This window comes from Coenobita brevimanus, chromosome 85 (assembly GCF_032717465.1).
Source record: "Coenobita brevimanus isolate Jiangsu-jjx chromosome 85, ASM3271746v2, whole genome shotgun sequence".
Classification (NCBI taxonomy): Eukaryota; Metazoa; Arthropoda; class Malacostraca; order Decapoda; family Coenobitidae; genus Coenobita; species Coenobita brevimanus.
The window spans coordinates 15,051,751-15,059,442 of record NC_137038.1 but is presented as its reverse complement, the minus strand read 5'-3'; the positions used below and the strand labels follow the sequence as shown (position 1 = coordinate 15,059,442).

The window sequence follows — 7,692 nt, the reverse complement described above, 5'->3', positions numbered from 1 at the left end:
AAACTGACATCGATATATCATGTGTTCACATTTGGGCTGTTCAAGGAAAATTGCTTTGAAAATACAAAGGAATTTCTAAATAAATGTTGGAAAATAAGAGATAAGAAAATATAGGAGCTCAGGAACCAGAACATTAACTAAAGACATATCTAGGGACCTTTGAACAGGCTATCCCAATTGCGTCATCATCATCAATCAATAAATCATGTATTTTACATTCACGTTGTTCAAGGGAAAATGCTTTGAAAATACAAAGGAATTTCTAAATTAATGTTGGAAAATAAGAGAGAGGAAAATAAAGGAGCACAGCAACCAGAACAGTAACTAAAGGCATAAGGAGGGGCCTTTGAACAGGCTGTCCCGATTGCATCATCGATCGATAAATCATGTGTTTACATTCAGGCTGTTTGAGGGAAAACACTTTGGAAGTACAAAGGAATTTCTGAATAAATTTTGGAATCTAAGAGAGAAGAAAATTATGGAACTCAGCAACCAGAACAGTAACAAAAACAACATAAAGAGGGTCCGTTGAAAAGGATATCCCGATCTCATCATCGACCGCATTCCCCGTCAAGGGAATTCCCCATCAAAACATCAGTGATTCTCCGTCACAACAATTCGCACCTTTGATGATTCTGCGTTATTCATGCATTATTATTATTATGCATAGCAGATGCTTATTTAATTGTCCCGGGACCGTCTGATGGTGGGATTGCATACAGTGCTGCTGCTTCTTCTGTACCGAGTTTGAATACAAGTCAGAGATCACATTCTCCATTGACCTTGACTGGGTGCAAGCAAGATGCACACTGGTTTTTAGGCTTAGGTTAGCATCTTGTATGGCTGTTAGATGATTTAGATTGGCCTTAAACTTTTTTTTGGACTCATTTAGGTGGGTTCAGGAGTGGGTTGAGGGGGAAACTCAAGGCTCGGAAATGCATCCCCATACTTTACGTGTTAAATCTACCCCGAGATACGATACCCCGCCTAGCGATGGATTTTTACTTAACCAAGTGCATCATCAAACCGGGGTACACCTGTACTGTATTGTATTGTATGTGAATCTTTGAACACAAACCGAAAGTGTAGGCTATTAGCATGTATGAAGCAATAAAAATAAACAATGGAAAACAATTTATTGCATTTAATTTCTTAAATTGGTGGTTGTCTGTGCAAAGAGCTTTTGTAGGTTGGGCAGCTGGTGTTAGAGATGGAGGTAGAGGGGCTCAGTAATTACGTAAAGCTTTGCACTTCTTTTTTCAGTCAGTTGAACTAAAATGTAACACTAGGAATATAATAACTAAAATGCAAAAGTGAAGCAGTCCAAATAGGTGACAGTGCAAGAGTGGTGCAACGTCACCCGATAATGGTCAGAGGCAGTCTGACTGTGTGTTTGCCTTTGACTGGCTACCATCCCTGAGTGTCGGGGCAGCGTTGCCAGGCATATTTTCACACAAAATTCCCACAAAAGATGAAATATCCACAAAAGTTCCCACATGGGTATAAAATTCCTACAAAAATTTCCCACAGATTTCAAAGCTGAAATGTCCTCTCACAAAAGTTCCTACAAAAGACGAATTCTCCCACAGATTTGTGGGAAATTCCCACAAAGTGGCAAGGCTCGATCTGAGTTCAACTTACTGGAAATTCCACCTTTTGCAGGGTCAACATAACAAGGTTTTACTGTGTGTGTGTGTATATATATATATATATATATATATATATATATATACAGCAAGCTCGCCCCCAACGCATGGGTTTCGTTCCTAACGTGGCGCGTTCAGCTCGAAACCGCGTAAGTTTTAACTACTTATTTTGCTCCCTAGACTCCCTGATTGTGGTATTTTGCTGTTATCTGCCATTGTTAATCAATATGAAGCACTTTAAGTGGTTAGAAGGTTTATTTAATGTTATAACTTACAAATACAGTACTGCACAGCAAAACTTCAACGTACAAATACATAAACACAAGGCAACATTCCGACGCCGAAACCAGTCGGTGTCAGAATGTTGCCTTGTGTTTACGTACAGTAAACCCTCGATAAATGGACTTCAGCAGACTGGAATTCGCTTCTATCGGACTCGAGGAGCTACCGGATTAAATTCCTACATATCGGAGAAAGTCCGATAAAGCCATTGGCAGTCCGGACTGCCTGACCACTTCAGCTATGTTCACCACAATCAGGAAAATAAAAGACATTTTTATCAGTGTACAGTACAGTATTATTATATATATATTATACCATTTGATTAATGTAGTGAAGTTATAACACAGTACAGTACCGCAGTGGTAGTCAAAACACTTTAAAAACCGTTTATGTGATCCGGACTAATGTCTGATATGTCGGAAAAAGTCCGGATTAGCAGGGGGTAGTTCGGGTGTGGCTTTTATCAGAATTTTGCATTTTTCGGAATGGTCTGGGCCCCAAGTAGTCCGTTATAGTGAGGTCTTATTGTATTTGTATGTTGAAGTTTTGCTGTGCAGTACTGTATTTGTAAGTTATAACATTAAATAAACCTTCTAACCACTTAAAGTGCTTTATATTGATTAATTACCGGTGGCAGATAACAGCAAAAGACCACGTTTAGGGAGTCTAGGGAGCAAAATGGTTTCAGGACTATTCGCCGTCAAGTCAGTTCACCGTCACAACAATAACAAGACAATTCACTGTCATTAATGAAGACAGCTATGGGTGATGCTAGGAATTGATGGAGTGTGTGGTGAAATGCTTAGGTATGGGGGTGAGATTGTTGTGGAGTGGATATGGAAGTTGGCTTGGGAAGAGGGAAGGGTTCCAGAGGACTGGAAATCAGGTATAATTGTTACTCTGTACAAAGGAAAAGGGGAGAGCAAAGTATGTGGTAACCATAGGGGTATTTGCCTTCTTAGTGTGACTGGTAAAATATATGGTAGAATACTCATTGATAGGGTTAGGCATATGACAGAGGAGCTAGTTGGAGAAGAACAAGGGGGATTTAGGAAGGGAAAAGGGTGTGTAGATCAGATATTTGTTCTAAGATGTTTAGTGGAGAAGTATCTAGAGAAGGGAAGGAAAGTGTATGCTGCCTTCATGGACTTGGAGAAAGCTTATGACAGAATAGATAGGCAAGGTATGTGGAAGGTATTAAGAATATATGGAGTGGAGGGGAAATTGTTGAGTGCTGTGAAGAGTATGTACGAGGGAGCTAGGGCTACGGTGCGAGTGGATGGTGAGCTGAGTGAGTTCTTTGATCTCAGTGTGGGACTGAAACAGGGGTGTGTGATGTCTCCATGGCTGTTTAATATATATATGGATGGGGTTGTAAAGGAGGTGCAAGGTAGGGCAGTGGATGTGGGGGTGACCCTAATGAATGAGGGTGAGATTTGGAAGCTTCCGGTGTTGCTGTTTGCTGATGATACAGTATTGTTGAGTGAAGATGAATGGGAGTTGCAAGGTTTGGTGAATGAATTTGGGACAGTGTGTAGGAGGAGGAATCTGAAAGTTAATGTAAACAAAAGTAAAGTTATGGTGTTTGAGAGGAATGAAGTCACAGAGTGTGCAGTGAGGTTGGATGGTGAGGATATGGAGAATGTGAGTGCATTCAAGTACTTGGGTAGTGTGATGAGTAAGGATGGAACTTTGGGGGATGAAGTGCGTGAAAGGGTACAGCAGGGAAGAAAGGTTGTTGGTACACTGAAAGCAGTGATGAGAAATAGAGAGGTGAGTATGGAAGTTAAGAAGTCACTGCATGATGGTATTGTGATCCCTACCCTGACGTATGGAAGCGAGGCGTGGACCTTGCAAGAGGGGAACAAGTCAAGAGTGAGAGCAGTGGAAATGAGTTACTTGAGAGGAGCATGTGGAGTGACGTGGAGGGACAGGTTGACGAATGAAGAAGTGAAGGAACGTTGTGGGGTAGATGTGGATGTGGTTGAAAAGATTAGGAGAAATACACTGAGGTGGTTTGGACATGTGGAGAGAATGGAGAATGAAAGACTGACTAAGAGAGTGTATGTAGGTGAGTTGGAGGGAGGGAGAGGGAGGGGTAGACCGAGGATGAGGTGGAGGGATGGAGTTGAGAGGTATATGAGGGAGGGGGGGGTGAGTTGGGGGGAGGGTAGTCAAATGGTGGGTGACAGAGTGACTTGGAGGCGTTTTGTCTGCGGCCACCCTTTGCGGGATTAGGGCGTCGGGCTATAGATAGATAGATAGATAGACTACAGTGAAGAAGAAACAAGTTAATTATTGACCTAAGGTGCAACTAGTAAATAATATCCAAAGGCTACACTATTGAACATAGACTTTGATGGATCCCCATGAAATATAGTTATTAAAGTATTGATTAATTAAAAATAAATATATTTACAAAAGTATTGATTAATTGAAATGAGTACATTTATAGAATGATGGGGAAGCGTCCAGGGTGCGAATTGTCCTGACGGGGAATCGTCCATGTTTTGACGGGGAATTGTCTGGTGAATTGACATGACGGCAAATTGTCTCGGAACCCACCGATCATGGGTAATCATATAAATCAGGTTAACTGGTTACAAGGCATTATTTAATGCTTTAACTTTACTTAATGCTTTAACTTTCTTTAAGTGCTTTAACTTACAAGTGCACACCAGAATAGTAAATATTTAACAAACAAATAAAAAAGGTAATGTTCTGATGCATATCAGATAAACTGGTTATGAGAGTTTATTTCTTGCTTGAACGTTATTTAATAGTACTTTAACTTGCACATAAACTTACCAGAACAGTACTGAAAATACTGTATTTAACATACAAATACAGTACTGTGGAAAAGCAGTACGGCGAATCACATCACGTGATCAAAACAAACTGTGCGTGCTGCGCTGATGTTCAAGAATTTGGCCTTGCAAAGGCCAGTCTTGCGTAAATTTATAGTTTTCATAATACAGTAGTTCTTAATCTTACGTTGTCTTATGTGTATCCCAGCACTTACCGCGTATAATACCGAGTGCATTTGGCTAGAACGTGTTCGGGGCGAGCTTACTGTGTATATATATATATATTTATCTATCTATCTATCTATCTATTCCCAGACGCCTCAATCCCGTTTGGGGTGGCCACAAACAAATCGCCTCCAAGTCGCCCTGTCCCCCGCCATTTCACTGCCCTGCTCCCAACTCATACCCCCCTCTCTAATATACCTCTCCACCCCATCCCTCCATCTCATCCTCGGCCTCCTCCTCCCTCTTCCCCCCTCCACCTCACTCACATACACTCTCTTCGTCAGTCTTTCACCCTCCATCCTCTCCACATGGCTAAACCACCTCAGTGTGTTCCTCATAACACTTCCTATCACATCCACATCCACACCACAACGCTCCTTTATATCCTCATTCGTCAGCCTGTCTCTCCATGTGACTCCACAGGCTCCTCTTAAATAACTCATTTCCACTGCTCTCACTCTTGACTTGTGTCCTTCCAACAACGTCCAAGCTTCACTTCCATACGTTAGAGTTGGTATCACAATACTGTCATGTAGTAACTTTTTCACTTCCATGCTCACTTCCCTGTTTCTTATCACTGCTTTCAAAGAACCAGCAACCTTTCTTCCCTGCTGTACCCTTTCAAGCACTTCACCCTCCAAACCTCCATCCTTACTCATCACACTACCCAAGTACTTACACATACTCACATTTTCCAATTCCTCACCATCCAACCTCGCTGTACATTCACTGACTTCACCTTTCTCAAAGACCATCATTTTACTCTTCCCTACATTCACCTTTAGATTCCGTTTCTTACACTCTCCCAAACTCATTCACCAAGCCTTGCAGCTCCCCTTCGTCTTCACTCAACAACACAGTATCATCTGCAAACAACAGTACAGGGAGTTTCCAAACACTATCTTCTCTCACCAGGGCCACTCCAGCATCCACTACCCTACCTTTTACCTCATGGATTACCCCATCCATGTACAGATTGAACAACCATGGAGACATGACACATCCCTGTTTCAACGCAACTTTCAAAGAGAAAAATTCACTTAGTTCAACATCCACACGCACTGCAGCCTTCGCACCATCGTACATACTCTTCACAGCATTCAACAACTTCCCATCTACTCCATATATTCTTAACACTTTCCACAGTCCTTGTCTATCCACCCTGTCATAGCTTTCCCCAAATCCATGAAAGCCGCATGCAATTTCTTTCCCTTCTCTAGAAACTTTTCCACTAAAGATCTAAGAATGAATGTCTGATCTACACAACCTCTTCCCATCCTAAAGCCTCCCTGTTCTTCTCCAACTAATTTCTCTGTTCTTTCTCTAACTCTGTCAATAAGTATCCTACCATACACTTTTCCTATTATACTAAGAAGACAAATGCCCCTATGATTACCACACTTCTTTTTCCCCTTTTCCTTTGTACAAGGGAATAATTATACCTGACTTCCAATCCTCCGGGACTCTACCTTCCTCCCAGGCCAATCTGCACATCTTCCACATCCATTCTACTACTATCTCTCCCCCATGCTTCAGCATTACACCACACACTCCATCAATTCCTGGGGCTTTCCCCGATTTAACTTTCTTCATTGCTTCCACAACTTCTATCCTACTGATTTCTTCCTGTTTTCTTCCTGTTTTCTCACCTCCCTCCTTCTCCCAGCCATTCCCCAGCCACTTATACTCGCATTACTTCCATCCTCTATGTTCAACAATTCCTTATAGTGTTCTCTCCATCTGCTCACTTTTTCTCCCTTCTCCACTAGTAATCTACCATTTTTATCTTTCACTCCCCAGCTAACTTCACTTCCACCCTGTCTTACTGTTTTCACCTCTTTCCAGAACATTTTCTTACAGTCCCTCCACTTTACACTCAAATTCCTTCCAAATTCCTCATCCACTCTCTTCTTACTCTCTCTTACTAATCTTTTCATCTCTCTCTTTCTTTCTACATATAACTCTCTCTTCCGCCTCTCAACTTCTTCCACGCCCCTATTTCTCATCCATTCATTGCCAGACGCCATGTATCCTAGACGGGGTGGCCAATGGCTTAGAGTTAATTGTTTTACAGGGAGGGGCACTAATCCTCCACCAACCCCACTTGACACGTAGGGATGCCAACAGCATCTGGTGTTCCCAGGCGGTCACCCATCCAAGTACTAACCAGACCCAACGTTGCTTAACTTCGCTGATCGGACGGGAAGCGGTGTACTCAACGTGGTATGGCCGTTATGATGTTTATTTCGTGAATACCAAGTTGTTATACTGCCAATACGTCCATAACAAGATGAGGAATGAAACAAACAAGCAAGAAGAGATGAAGGAAATTGCCGAAAATGTGAGCAGTAGCGAGGAGGAGAGGGAGGATCCTCCCCTCACCACCTCCCCTGACTCGACCCCTGCCGTCCTCCACTGCCCCACCTGACTCACCAGCCGCCTCCCCACCTTCACAGCCCCACCTGACTCACCTGCTTCACCTGGCATACCTGCAACCCCCACCAGAATGACTGTTGCTGCATTCTGGAAGAAATGTAACATTCAACAGGCCATAAATTTCTTCGTCAAAGCCTGGAATAATACAACATTGGTAACTGTTAAACAAGCTGAATGCTTTCTTCTTTTGTGCCACAGCCTGTCTCACCTCTTCAGTCCACCACGCTGTTCCTTGCACCCCCCTCCATCTTCTCTTCCTTCCACACACCACATCACATGCTGCACATATTTCTTCT

At 42.5% G+C, this 7,692-nt stretch overlaps 1 non-coding gene across 1 annotated transcript; it reads right to left on the bottom strand.

Annotated features, from left to right (window-relative positions):
- Positions 1–7,078: 7,078 nt before the first annotated feature.
- LOC145410498 (5S ribosomal RNA) lies at positions 7,079–7,197 on the bottom strand. The gene has a single exon (XR_013899288.1). It is a non-coding gene; the product is annotated as a 5S ribosomal RNA (ribosomal RNA).
- Positions 7,198–7,692: the final 495 nt, after the last annotated feature.